Genomic DNA, 15833 nt, shown 5'->3' with positions numbered 1-15833 from the left:
AATGAACTTTGGAACAACAAAAAAAAATTCTGTTCGAGGCAAGAACATCGATATACCAGGCTTTAAGATCCGACCGTAATGCCGAAGATATGAAGAAAAATTTAAAAAGGCGACCCCCCACGTTCGGAATTTTGTTTTTTTTTTAATTACCATGCCAAAATAATTTCGATTCGAAGATGTACGGCGAAATTTTTTTTTCTGGTACGCTCTAATGTATATACAAACATAGCAGGTAAGTATGTATTCCTGCGCATAAGTTCACTGAATGCATGCGTGTAGGTGCTTTCTTATGCATTGGCCACCAAATGGTTGGCAAGGCGCACACGCAGTCAGACAAACACGTAGGAAGGACAGTTGAAAAAAATGGCCAAGGCAGTCTACACTAACAGAAAACAGCACGATGTATGTATGTATGCTTTTATGTGCGCAGCAATGTCTGCTCTTTAGCTGATCAAACAAGCAGTGGGTTGTGCGTCGGTGTAATCGAGGTTTACCTGGTCGTACCTGCTATCGACATTATTTAGCCCACTGGCGTGGCGTTAATGGCCAAGCACGACGTCAGCGTAATGCAAATAAGAAGCGCTGGAACAAAGCCAAGCAAAACAAAAAAAAACATGTAATTACAATGCTGTTATTCCTTTTGGGTTTCTTTTGGAAAGTCTTTTCGCATTCACTGTACCCTAGCAATTAAAATGTTTTTTTTTGCCGCCATTTTTGGGTTTCATTTTGCTTCAAGCAAAAATGGTAGATTTTTCACTGAATATGCGCGCATTTGGGAAATTAAAAGAAACGGTATGCTAATGTGTTTATTTGCAAATTAACAAAGTTTTAAAGCAATGTTGTTAACTCGGAATTAAAATTAAATGTTGAGCCTAGCAGTGGGGAGGAATGAAATTGTTAGTAAAATTTAATATTTGTGCTTAATTTGGTGTGCGGACTCATCCATTACCTATATACCCTTGTGGTCAGCTGATTAAGTTAAGTTACATTTTGAACAGGTTTTGTTTTTATTTTGTTAATCTAATGTTTATAGTTTTTTTTTTATAAAAGTCTAGCACATTTCCTAACCAGGACCACATAAATCTACATTTCAAACTTCTTACAAAAATTATAAAAATTCAACAAACTTTAACAGCTACATCAAAAACTTTCAAACGTTTTGCTCAGAATTGTTGGGTATGCAGTTTTGTAGTCTCTTAAATTTAAGTAGGTAAAAGTGAAAATTTCAAGACGCTAGGAAATCGCGTTCATTAGTAATAATTTTTTTAGCTGACGGTGCTAAGCCTATTCTTCTATATAAAAGGCACCATCCTAAGATTAAACGTAAAACGATAATAAATGGTAAGTCTCTTATAGTTTTGATAAAAAATCATATATTTTTCTTAAATTATGTTTATCCTAAAGCTCGTGAAATATTTTTTTCCAAAAAACAATAAAAAATTTGTGGGAATATTATTTTCCAAATTTTCGATATTTTCGTTTTAAATATTTTTCTTAAAATTGTAAAATAAAATTAGAAAAACGCTAAAAGGCATACAATATTGTTATTAGCGCAGAACTTTTTTGGGAAATATGTTTCAGTAGGGGTTAAAATGTCAGTTAGATAGTTAAAATGTTTAACAAGAGTACTAAGAAATTTATTTTACATTTTCTTAACTATCCTGAATCCTTTACTTTTCACTTGCCTTTTAAGAATTTTATTTATATTTGCACTTTTCAAATGGGCCGTGCATCCATACAAATTCCTCCGTTCGGTTTTCCATAAATTCGATTTCCAATCAAAGCGATTCACTTAAATCAATCGCTTTTGTGTATTTTTCTACAAACGTGCAGCTTTTTTTTCCTTTCATTTCTTTTCGCTCAAATCGACCTCAATGCACAACTTGACTTTGTCAGCACTGTCAATTGAGTCGCCACTTGAAATACTTAAGAGCAGCTCAACTCAGCAACTATGCCATTAGCCCCTCCCGCCCCCTCCCGGCTAACCACACACACGCAGTTAGTAGTTAACGCTAGAGCACAGCAGCTAAAAACGCTTATTGCATGCATTCAACTTTTCATATCTACGAGCATAAGAGTACATATGTATGTACGTAACTAGTGACGTTTGTATATTAGCTTTGAGTGGCACTTTCTTCCGCATTCCGATCAAAGTGAAGCAATAAAACTGCTGTTTGCTTGCGACTGCCTGCCACTACATTTTCCTTCTAATGAAAGGCCATTGCGTGTGTGTTTGTTTGCATGTGTGTGCTTGTTTTTTGTGTTCAAAGCATTTGAATGCCATACATGCGCCAACGATTTAACGCTAACCAAATTCTCTGCGAACTACGTATGTACATTAGACTGAATCACAAAAAAATTTTGCGGTTTTTCTGGCGGGGCTATAAAATTCATTGTACTCTAAGACGTCCACCAAAATATTTCGCAAAAATATTAAGATTTAAGCGAGTTGGACCGATTTGAAAATACCTCCAAAAATGGAGTTTTTTATGAATAAAAATAGCTACTTAAAGAACTTTTTGAAAATAGTCCCCTTAGATGACAAAACAGATTAGGCTTAAAAAATTTACGTAAAAATATTTTTAAAAAATTTAAAAAAATTTTCCACGGAATCTTAAGTTTTCCGAAATATTTTAGTGGACGTCTCAAAGTATTATAGATTTTATAATTCCAACGGAAAAACAGTACCATTTTTTTTTTTAGAATGGGAAGTGATGCAGTCTAATGTATGTACATACTTGAGAGTCCACGTTCAATTTGACTTCGAGCGCATTTTGTAACAGCAGCAAAGACATATTTGTATGAATTTTAGTGTATGTGTGTTTGAAGTGGCGTACTCTCTTGGTTTGATCATTTGTAAGCTTTTAATTTACTCAGATTTTCACCTTTAGAGTTAATAATGTCAACACAAAAAAAAATCTCGATTTTTCCCGGTCGTTAGGTAGAAATAAATTTTTTCCTCTTCAATTTTGCAATTTCATGCATATTCATGTAAGTGTGTAAGTAGGTTCTATGTACGTACGTTGAAAAGAGTTAAGTAAGTGTTGACGTTGAGGGCGAATGAATAACCTCATTACAAAGTTGTGAAATGTGGAAAATAAATGTGAGTTGCGGAAGTTGAAGTGCTTTTGGCGGCTGTGCGACGTCGTGTGCTTTGTGTTAGAATGTCGGAAGGAGGAAGTATCTAATGCGATTGTTGTTAGAAGCATACGTTGGTGTATGAAAGCCGAGCCACTCAATCACCATTTGTCATTCGAATGTCTGTTGTTGGCATCAATTCGTTGACAAAAGTTTCGTAAGGTATTCTAGGTTGTGCAAACCCTTACTAACATATGAATACGTGAATGTACACATTTTGCATAAGCCTTTACATGTACTATGCTTTTCCTGCCTTTCGTTACAATTTCCATAACTTTTAGAATGACTGCAGTTGCAAAGGCAAAAGTCGTCTACTTTCCGGGGCAATCAGTTATTTTGTCAGCGTGTATGTGCGAAAAGAGCAGATATTTTTGTAGAGTAATTTTTAATAAATGGCAAAGCTCAAAGTAAACTTTTTTATTAGAGTTTTTAAGCAGGGACCGTAATCGTTATAAGTTTTATAAAAAAAATAATTATTATTATATTTAAACATTATTTTATGATTTTAAAATTTGCGATCAGCAATAATAAAAATAATAGTAATGGTATCGAATTATATTTGTATAATCAGAAATCAAGCTAATTTTTTGAGTGTTAATTTTTCGGTCTGAGATAATGATTGTTTTGTGAATCATTTTTTTGTTTTTTTTTGATAAAAAATAATAATTAGTTAATGAGATTTTTTTTATCCAACAAATATTAATTTTTGAGCTTTGTTTTTTCACAATAAAATCTTTTTTTTTTTGTTGAAAATGAATTTTATTTTATCTCAGGAATAAAAATTAATTTTAGAGTCCAATTTTTTCACAGAAAAAGAAACTCTAAATGTCAGACCGTTTTTCTAACAAGTGTTTAGAGAAAATTTTGTTTGCTTTAGGATCGTCAGCATATCGACGGCTGAGGGGAAGATCGACCAATCTCGGCAGCCAGTTCGAAATCGCCCTATCTCAGAATTTTATTGAAGACCGCCCGTTTCTGAATTTAGTTCAAACACTGCCTTTCGATATGCACTCAAAAATTATAACAAATTTATCAGCCCTATATTTTATTAATGTATACATAGTTTGAACTATGGTGTTGTATTATTCGCCTTTTTTCTAAAACTGTTCTTTGAACTATTCAAAAAATTTATTATTCGAAAAATCAAGATTTAAAAAAAAAAAAATCACCAGAAAAAGCCTTTAAAACTTAGACTTCTATTTCTAAACTATAAAATGAATCTATAAAATTTATATAATAAGTTTTTTCTAACAGCGGTCGCACCACAAATTGGAGGAGAAGTTTGCCAAATACTTATCAAAAGTGTAAGCGACAAAATACTATTATTATTATGTATTATTATTCTCATGATTGCGGTCCTTTTTCTTTACCAAGAATTCAACCACATTTTTTTAACCTTATAATCGTTAACTGCTCTTGTAACAGATATAACTTAAGTATATTGCACCATCAACCAGCAACCTTAAAAATATTTTCTTTGAATAGATTTTTCGTCTAGCTATCTTGCCCAGTGAATAAATCAGTCAATCATATCTATGTTTGCTTGTAAGTATTCACTGGAATCATGCGCCATGCGCCGCCATCGTTGTTGTGAATGAATAATTGATTGATTGTCATTTTATTTGCAATTGTATGTGTGAGTGCACATATCAATATGTATGTATATGGTAGACATCAGTCAAAATAAACGTGCGTATATTCCACTTTATATATTGCATGTGAATTATTCACTGCCATATTAAGTACTTGAGGCAAACGAATTTACTTGAAGTTTACGCGCTTGCACGGTAGGCGGATACAGGCGGACGAACACACATCTAACGGGTGATTTTTTAAGAGCTTGATACCTTTTTTTTAAAAAAAAACGCATAAAATTTGCAAAATCTCATCGGTTCTTTATTTGAAACGTTAGATTGGTCCATGACATTTACTTTTTGAAGATAATTTCATTTAAATGTTGACCGCGGCTGCGTCTTAGGTGGTCCATTCGGAAAGTCCAATTTTGGGCAACTTTTTCGAGCATTTCGGCCGGAATAGCCCGAATTTCTTCGGAAATGTTGTCTTCCAAAGCTGGAATAGTTGCTGGCTTATTTCTGTAGACTTTAGACTTGACGTAGCCCCACAAAAAATAGTCTAAAGGCGTCAAATCGCATGATCTTGGTGGCCAACTTACCGGTCCATTTCTTGAGATGAATTGTTCTCCGAAGTTTTCCCTCAAAATGGCCATAGAATCGCGAGCTGTGTGGCATGTAGCGCCATCTTGTTGAAACCACATGTCAACCAAGTTCAGTTCTTCCATTTTTGGCAACAAAAAGTTTGTTAGCATCGAACGATAGCGATCGCCATTCACCGTAACGTTGCGTCCAACAGCATCTTTGAAAAAATACGGTCCAATGATTCCACCAGCGTACAAACCACACCAAACAGTGCATTTTTCGGGATGCATGGGAAGTTCTTGAACGGCTTCTGGTTGCTCTTCACTCCAAATGCGGCAATTTTGCTTATTTACGAAGCCATTCAACCAGAAATGAGCCTCATCGCTGAACAAAATTTGTCGATAAAAAAGCGGATTTTCTGCCAACTGATTTTGGTAATAAAATTCAATGATTTGCAAGCGTTGCTCGTTAGTAAGTCTATTCATGATGAAATGTCAAAGCATACTGAGCATCTTTCTCTTTGACACCATGTCTGAAATCCCACGTGATCTGTCAAATACTAATGCATGAAAATCCTAACCTCAAAAAAATCACCCGTTAGACTATGTACATAGTATACATAAATACATGCGTATGTGCGAAGTGTTCCCTGCTACGCAAACGTTTCCATTAAAAGATATGAATATATAACCGTAAAATATTTTTAGCCTTACAGGTTCGTATACATTAGTGTGGGCCGAAAATCCGGGTTTTTAGAATTTTGGTTGGTAATAGCAAAAATATGGTTCATTATGCTCTAAAAATAATTTGTGTGAAAGATGAAAATTTTTGGGCAATATCTTAGACCCGCCCAAGTCCATCAAAGTTCAAGGGTTAAAAAAAAATTTTTCTTAGCTTACATCTACAAAAAAGGTCCCATATACCAAATTATGTAGGACTTACAGCCGGTTTCACCAGCAATTTAAATGGAACATGATTTTTTATTTGCTGTCAATTTCCATATAAAATTCAAAAAATTAAAATCATGGCTATAATACTTTCGAATATAATTGCAATTTTAGTAAAACAAAATTATTAATTAACATATTTATTAATTTTTATTTGTTGAGCACACTGAACTTTGATGGACTTGGGCGAGCCTAAGGTATTGACCAAAAATTTTCATCTTTCACACAGATTGTTTTCAGAACATAATGTACCATATCTATGATATTAGCAAACACAATTCTAAAAAAGCGGATTTTCGGCCCACGCTAATGTATACATGTTTGTACATGTATATATCTACATATCTTCGTATATATTCATACAAATTTGTATATGAAAACCTCCGGTATGTGTGCATTCCTGTGTATAGGAAAATGTATATGCATATATTTTCGCAACCATGGACCTTTATCGCGTCAATCAAAATGATTTGTGAATGATGTATGGAATTCGATTACCCCATAACTTGGTTATTGGTTTGCCATCAATGAAACATTTTTCTTGGATCAACGTATTTTCGTACTTTCTATACATATATGTATATATATGTAGATACGAGTCTGCGTGCGTTGGAAATTATTGGCATTTTCGCCTACATAAATAAAAGTTTTTATTAATATCCAAAAATCTCAGCTTAAATTTATTTACTCAGAATATTCCTTGTTTAACGATTGCTACACAAACAAGCATTATTTAAATTAATGGAAAGTCCGGCAACATCAGGGGGCACGCCACAAATCGGGGGAGTAGCTTGGCCAAACACTAGCATACATATGTGTAAGCGCCAATCTATTATTATTATTAATGGAAAGCTCGTAGTTCTTTTCTTATCGTTTTTTCCGAATTAATCTTCATAGAGCTGTTTTCGTAATAAAGAGTTTTAATTTAAATTCGGCTGTTAAATTAAATTTTTTTGTATCGAAAACCAAGACTCGTCACTGTGAAAAAACAAACCATAGTTGCTATGTAATTGGTATGGAGGCATTTTGATTAGATAATGACTTTCTAAATAAATTTTTTTTTCGCAAAAAAAATTATTTTTATTACAGCTTCCCGTTAGCTTATTATAATCTACCAAGTTTTTTCAAAATTGTATATCTATCCCAAATAATAATTCTCCCTATTGAACTTGAAATAGACATTGTCTCAGTGCAGACTTTTTAATTAATTTCAAACTCCTTGAGGACCAATACAAACATATTTCCCCAAAGGCTCTGCAATCATAAGAATATTGTATGCATTCTGGCGTTTTTTTTTAACATTGCGTGACTTTAATAAATATAATTTGTTTTTTTTGGAAAACGTTAATTTGGGATTTTTTCGGAAACAAATAAACATTTCAGAAAAGAATAATTTGTTTATAGAAAAAATGTGCATTTTAATTTTACTTCGGTTTGAAAATGTGTGTCCATAGTAATATTTTTGTTTTTTTCTTAGAGGTTTTAAGGATTTGAGAAAAAAATTAGAATTTTTAAGAATAAGTATGTTCTAGAAAAAAAATTATTTATACAATAGTTAAATGAAAAAATATTTATCGGTAGAAAGCGAATAATTTTTGGGGGAAAATTATTATTTTTCCTAAAAAAGATACAAATTTTAATTGAGTTATATTTTAATAGTAATATTTGTTTCTGAGAAAATTGTAAAAATATATATCTTTTTGAGAAAAAGATTTCATTTTTGACAAAAAAAAAAGGTTTTTGGGGAATTCAGAAGAAAACAATTAAATTATATTCAACAATTTTTTTAATGAGCTTGATGCCGTTTTTCATGAAAAATGGTGTGGAAAAACAGCAATAATTTACATATAGGTATAAGATATAGCTACTACATATTTCGGAGATCACTACATTTCCCCATCAGACTACTTCACTGGGATTCGACACAGTGAACCCAGCTTACAAAGCCATTAGTCTACCCACTGAGCTGAGTTCGCCATGTAATCTGTTGTTGCTTTTTCCACTTTTTCATATACCAAGTGCACCTAAAAAAATGCATCATCTAGTTCCATGGCTCTCATTCTGCCAGATTTGGTTGATTATACATTGCATCTGTTATTTGCGGCGTGTATTAGATACATAGTAGGAATTATATTTACAAAAAATAGCTCCGCTAGATGGTGCTTTAGTCGAAATATTGACTGATATAATTTGATTTCTAATATCTTCGCGCCTCCATTTATGGAAGTCACGAAGGCTGCGGCATTTAGGTCGAACAGGATTAAAATACGGGATCATTGAAAACTTCATGGGTCCTGTCGGGTGTCCGAGGGTTTACAGTGTTTCTTCGAATCACACCACTTCTTTCATAGTAGGAATACAAAATATATGAAAAATAGTTGTTAAACTATATATATGGCAAGTATGCGATATCTCCTATATTATATCGTATATCTTCTGCGATAAACGGTAAGCGATAGCAGGTATAGACGTGCACCATTCGTTAAGCCAATTGTAGAAAGTTTGGCATCGTTGATTTACTCGCATAATGATGGCATCAGTAATCTGCGATTTTTGATCCTCACATTAAGCCTGCACGTATTTGATGGCACCTTCATAATTCGCTCCCACTACGAACCCAACATGAAAAAAATACCAATGACTAAATTTTTGTCACCAAAAATACACAAAAAACCGACTTTTTAACCAAAGGTTGACTTTAAATCGACCTTTTTTTTTAAATTGGGCAATTTTGTGCAAATACCTTATATTGGCCCTTGATATACAGATGATCGATTAAAGGTTCCTGAAGAGATCCAATTGTCAAACGCTGACACACAATTTATGTCCTTATATGAAAAAAGTGGAATCCCATTTTATTTTAAAATCGAAAGGGGCGCAATTGAAGTGAAAGGATGGCATTTAAAATATCAAAATATTGTTTTTAATTAAGGTTAAAATGTGTAAAATGCAAAGTATACCCAAAAGTGCAGTCTGGTTGGGAAATGAGACGGATACGACCACTAATTGATAAAGGCCGGTACAAGCTCAGCATTCTTCCAGGTAATCTTGTAACAATTGGGGACCGATTTTTTATTATATCCATACGCACATACATCGTGTCTGAACTTTTTTTTACCAACTTCGATTTTCAATTTTCCTTCCCTTAAATCGCCAAAATAAAATGGTATAAACTATGTTAAAATTTGAACATAACTTTAAAGTTTGCATATATGGCTTCGCTTTACTATAAAAATATTTGAAAATACATGAATACAGTGTTATTTGGTGAAACAAAATAAGAAGTTAATCCTGATTCCGCACAGAAAATGTGGTATAATAAAGCGCACACCCAAACGGTACACCCATGCGTATGAGTAATGTAAAAATGCCGCCCCATACGCAGTGGCAGGTGGTAACATGGAGTGTTAAATAAAAATGCCGACGCAACGAAATGGAAGTGCAAAGCAAAAGCAAATGTTTACTTTTTATTTCAAATGTTAGAGCAATGCTACCGATTGCGAAAAGGCCAAAGTTAACTATTAAAAAAGGCGCATAAAAAATATGTCTAAATCGCAAACGGAATCCAACGTCAACAGCAAACGAATAATGCCGCGTTAAATGCTTTGACCAAAGGACGAAAGGCTAACCCAAACTCAATTACAAAATATCACAGCATCGCAAATAAATAAATTAGTCAGATACAAATCTGTAGAAATAGTGTGGGAATTACAAGCCATGTCGGTTGGGCCGGGCGATACCGGTAAAAGGAAAAATTTAATATATTTTTGCTTTTATTTCCATTTTTTGCATTCAACTGCTATGTTTTTTTGTTTTTTTTTTTTTTTTGCAGAAGGACTGCACTGCGCGCAACTCAAGCAAAACAAATAGAAATGCCGTAACGAAAATGTTTACCAACAGATGTTACAAAACTGATAGGGGAAAACGGAAAAAGATAGAGCTTCACATTCACACACACACATATATATACAGCAGCATATGGAGAGATAAAACCAAGGGTACATTGTGGCTGGCTATTTAAAAATAGAAACGAATGACTGAATTGAAATGATGCAAGTAAACAAGCAAACAAGCGCGACCATAAAAATAAACAAACAAACAAACAAAAACGAAAAGAAAGGGAGACCCAGCAAATATACAAACAAATGAACAGACGAAAGAGGAAACAAAATACAAAAAGCATACATACTTACAACTGCAATCATATACAGAGGAAAAATTTTAAAGCCAGAACGAAAAAAAAAACTAGCAAAATAGAGCTGGCTGTAAGCCCCTGCACTGTAAAACGTGCAGAAAAGCCCCAGGCCAGCTTGAGTCACGCAAGCGTGAGCTGTAATTTTTTCTGTGTACCAGCAATCTAATGGCCCGCAGCTAGCAAATAGAAGCCGAATGCATTGGCTGGTGCATGAAAGCGTGAAAAAACTACGGGAACCAAACGAAAAATGGATGCGACATCATTTTGGCGCGCAGGGGGGCGCGCGCATACAATTTTGGTTGGCTAACTGCAACTATACATTTGCAATCTACCTACATACATACATACATATATACATATTTATGCAGCCGTTTTGTTTCGAGCCAACGGCAACATTTGCTTGCAGTGTTTAAGCGTGGTTGTATGCGTGTATATGAATGTGCCGTATTTTGTGTAGACGGCGAGTTTAAAAGTTATGAAATACGATGCGGTCAAGGTGGCACAATATCGCTTGGAATAATATTTATGGTCGATGTTAGTTTTGGTACATGGTTTTTCGGAGAAATTCAAGGCAATCAAGTGCGTGATGAAATTTTTAAAGCAAAGAATTGTATGAATTTGTTAAGCTGCTTTACTCATAACTTAGGGATCACAAATTTCGCAAATAGGAGCAAGGTGATATTTGAATATTTTGAATTATTTTCATCTGCTTCGGAGCAATGACTGGACAATTTTATTACTTTAAAAGCGTAATTTTTGTATGTATATACATAACGTTGTTTAACGTAAAAAACGGCATATCGTGGTTCTGCAAAACCTTGTAACTGACTTTTGTCCCAAAATTAGATTGTCTCACCGGGATAAAAGAGAGAAACGTTTTGAAATAAGACAAGTTTTACTCTCTCCTTTAAAATTTTGGCAACCTCACATAAGCGATTTGGCATTATCTTGATACGCGGGTTTGTACTTTAAACGACGGTATGGATATGTACATATATATATGGGAAATATTTAAAAAACATTTTTTTTTTTGATAAAAAAATTAGTTATTGAAAATATGCCATCTCAAAAAATGGAAAAAAATCACAATGGTAGTACTGAGTATTCCGCAATATTTAAGTATAGTATTACGGGGTGCACTCAACAATAATTTGAGTTATGAATTTTTTTTTACATCGAAGTTGAGTAAAAAAAAATGGGACAAATTTACAGATTAAAAATTTTTTTTTTAGAATTTTTTTGAGTACGCAATTTTATAGCCCATTAAATTTTAGTGTAAGTGAAAATTTAAAGCGATTGCAAAACTGGCGTTTTTTTATTTTTCTTTCGAAACGGTTTTGCGCAGTTTCTTCTTTAATAAGAAAAAAGTGCAAAAAGCCGCACAAGAAATATTAAAAATTTAAATTTGTACTTTATTATACAAAATTTTAATGGGCTACAAAACTGCGGTGTAAAAAAAGATTCATAACTCATAGAGTGCACCCCGTAACACTATAATTAAATATTGCGCAATACTCAGAGCTACCATTGTGATTTTTTGCAATTTTTTTTGAGATGGCATATTTTCAAAAACCGTTCTCGAAATAGTTGGAACATTTTTAAATCGATTTGTTTTTGTTTTTGTGCTGTAAAGTTTTTAAAAATGTATTAATCAAGCTCAAATTTTATAAACATCAAAATCACGACATTCTTGAAAACATTAATACAGTAGTATATCTTATGAGGGTTTCCATGCTCTTGTTTTAACACAAATTTATATCCTATTAATTTCAACGTGTGCTTTGTTTGTAGGTATAACATTGCATATACACCTAAAATATGTATGTACTTTTCATCCTGAAGTATTTCAAAAGTCCATGAACACAGTTTTATTTGGTCAATTTCGAAAGCAAAAAAGTCAATTGCCTTGCGTAAAACAAAACAAAAAATTGATTTCGATTTCGCATAGAAAATGGTGCATATTAACTGCACACCCACAGAGTACACCCGTGCGTATGAGTAATGTAAAAATGCCGCCACATACGCAGTCTTCATTTCAAAGGCCAGTATGCAGCCTCACTCTTTCCTCAAGAAATAATAGGGTTGCCTTGTGCCCTTTTTTCACAAAAAAACTTTAGAAAACCGTAGTAGAAAACGTAGAAAATTTCTGAAGAACTGCATACTGCCAGAAAATTGCTCAGCCATTTCTTGTACGTCATTTTATATGGAGTTTTTGCTTTTCTTGAGGGCTGTATACTGGCCTTAACGGTTAAAAATTAATAAAAATAATTAAAAGTCCCATAAAACGATTACATTTTACCGACAAAAAAAAAAACAAATTTAACGATAAATTGTTATCGAAAAAAATATAAATATAAAATAACGATTTTGCAATGATCTAAAAAAATCTTGATATCTAACGGTTAATTTCGATCCCTGGGATTATAATGTTAGTTGCAAAATGGCTGTTTGTAACAGTCTAAAGAAATCGATTTAGATATAGGCTATACTATATGTACATACCAAAATGCACGAAACGAAAAGAGAGAGGTCTATAAAGCCATATATGTTTGTCCGCCCGCCCTGGTACACGATAACTCGAGCAAAATTTATATATCTTAATGAAAGGTAGGTTTGCAATGAAAATGAACAAAATCGGACGTTAACCATGTCCTTCTCCCACATTGCGGTATTTTCGAAAAAATTATGATATTTCCGTATATATTGGAAGCACAATTCTAAAAAATTAGGAACGGAAGCAGAATTTAGGCCAATATTAAGATTATTATGACTTTTTTTTTTTTGTAAAAGGGTGTGGTTCCGCCTACTTATGATGAAATATTGTATCTCACTAGACGCTTCACTAATCACCACAAAAATCCGTACGGACACTGCTGAGAGTGAAACTAAGCAACTAAGCACGTTTATTCACTTAGCTAGAGATCAACTTTTTATCTGATTTTTTACTTGGAATATTTATATTTGGGAAATAGACTAAATTTTAAAACATAAAATCAAAAAAAAAGTTATAATAATGAACTTTTGCCGAAAAATTCCATTTTTAGCCCACAGCGCGCTTCAATAATTTAATTTTTGGTGACTATTTGAAAAATGCTTAGGCTACGTGGCCAATTTGCAAAATATTTTATTTCAAATTTGCAAGATAACTTAAAAATTAAAATTATTAAATAATAATTTCAGTTAAGATTTGAAAAAAGTCGGTAAGATAATACAGTGGCACGTTTACGAGTAATTTATCTATTTTTTAAATAAATTGTCTTTCATTAGCACGCACTGTGCTACTTTCCACTTATGTAGGTATGAATGTACATTATTTATTTTATTATACTATTTTATGTAGATAAATTTGTATGCAACAATGTATTTCTACTTGTTCATGTGCAACCAACCGTTAAGTTTCTACATACATATGTACATATGTATATACATATAGGGAAAGGAATATAAACATTAAAATCTGTATGTAGTTCTTTTGTGTCACTTACGTTGTAGTATTTCCGTTAGCCGGTGTCCTCGTGATGAAGTTTGCATGGGTATAGTCAACTGAACACTCAGCGCTGTAAAACAGAAATAGAAAGAGGATTATAATTAAAGTGAAATAGCTCGTGTATTTAGGGTGCAACCGAGATAATACAAGTATTTATGTATGTGCATGCGCATATAATAAATGAATTCAAATGGACGCAAACACTCATGCGAGACATACATATGAGTACATTAGGGTCGTCCAAAAATGCATGTGAAAAAGTTAAGTCGGAATTTTTGTGCTCTCAAACCCAACGATTGTTCTGTACCAAAAAAATAAATCCCTATTTTTTTTTATTTTGCGCTAAAAGTTTTCCATTTATTTTATATTGGGAAAAAAACAACTTTTCGTAGAAATGATATAGAATAGTTAAAAATCAATATTTTTCTATCGAAAAACTCTGTTTATCTGCAGGAGATTCCCAGTAATACTACTCAATTGTTTAATTAACCATTCTTTGATCGCAACTATAATTTATAGGTCCGCCAAAAGCCCACAAAAACCCCGGAAAATGCAATGGGGGGACCAATAAAAAATCATTAGTACTAAAAAATGGTTCAATAAATAATTGGGTATTATTATTGAAAGTCTCCTGAAGAGAACCAGAGTTTTCCGATCGAAAAATATTGATTTTCAAGAATTCTATACCATTTCTACGAAAAGTTGTTTTTTCCATATAAAAATACAATACAAAATATTTTTTGATTTCAAAATAAAAAAATAGGGGTATACTTTTTTCGATACAGAATAATCCTAGGGGGTGAGAGCATTACAATTCCGACTTTACTGTTTTTTGGACCACCCTTAGAGTACATACTCTGCGTTGTTCGTTTGTGCACAAATTTTAAGCACACTAATGAGTTTTTATGCTTTTAATAACACAACAGGTAGATATAATAAAATTTCAAAAAGTTGTAATCTCATTCATTACCGTTACATTGTGACATTGTTAAAGGAAGCGCAGCATACAGACATACGTACATATATTTATATATATATACGTACATAAATACATATATGCAAAATGATATATGAGTTTTTGTTTTCTGTCTGAATGTGGAAGATTGGTTTTATGGGGGAAAGGAGAAGGGGTAGAACATTTGCATAAATTTATATTCTTTGCACTGGGAAAAAATACGTACGTACCTATGCATGGCTACAAACGTATTCATAGGAGTATTTAATGTTTAGTTATAGTTAAAAGATTTTCATTCCATGCATACATAGATTGCTGTGGAAAACACCTGGTAATCTGTTGTAATACAGTTTGTGAAATAAAAATGAATGTATTGAAAGAACAAGTGAGTGAGTGAGGACTCGCTAGAATAAATTAAAATTTATTCATACTTTTTACACTTCGAGACGAATTTAGAGGCTGGTGGCCAATGATCACATCTGCTTATTACTAATGACTAGGGAAGACAAAAATATGCACAAAAAAAGTAATTACATGATCATTAAAATGACTCGAAAATATTAAAAACATGCTTGATATATACTTTTTTTTTAAAGATCAGTTAGGCTACTCTGGGTCTCAAGCCTATATGTATAAAATTCAAATTATGTATATATGTATGTACGGAGTTGTATCCTAAATAGATTAACTGATCATAACCAAATTTGGCACACCTACTATAGGCAACCTAAGGATGGCTAAACCAGGGGTCGGGGCACCGCCTATACAAATTAAAATTTTCAATTTGCAAACATATCTCGAATGTATTTGTTAGAAAGCACTGAAATTTGTTACGAAGATAGGTGAAAATTTACCGAAGTTTTTCATTTCTTCATTGTCACTCGAAAAAGTCATATTTTTTTAAATAACTTTGGGAAGTTTTCAAACCGAATGTTCATATTAGAGGGAATGGACG

The 15833-nt window shown here is 32.9% G+C and overlaps 1 protein-coding gene across 1 annotated transcript in view; it reads right to left on the bottom strand.

Moving 5' to 3' along the window:
- The window catches only part of LOC118747203 (putative uncharacterized protein DDB_G0282129), a 145241-nt gene extending 131249 nt beyond the window's left edge, over window positions 1-13992 (bottom strand). Inside the window, exon 1 of the mRNA XM_036481193.1 lies at window positions 13922-13992. The gene's annotated coding sequence lies outside the window, so the exon portion shown is untranslated. The remainder of the gene's footprint in view (window positions 1-13921) is intronic.
- Between the last annotated feature and the right edge of the window lie 1841 nt (window positions 13993-15833).

The sequence above is a fragment of the Rhagoletis pomonella genome, unplaced genomic scaffold (genome assembly GCF_013731165.1).
Source record: "Rhagoletis pomonella isolate Grant_MI unplaced genomic scaffold, Rhpom_1.0 Rhpom_scaffold_00011, whole genome shotgun sequence".
Classification (NCBI taxonomy): domain Eukaryota; kingdom Metazoa; phylum Arthropoda; class Insecta; order Diptera; family Tephritidae; genus Rhagoletis; species Rhagoletis pomonella.
This window is presented reverse-complemented; position numbering and strand designations above follow the sequence as displayed.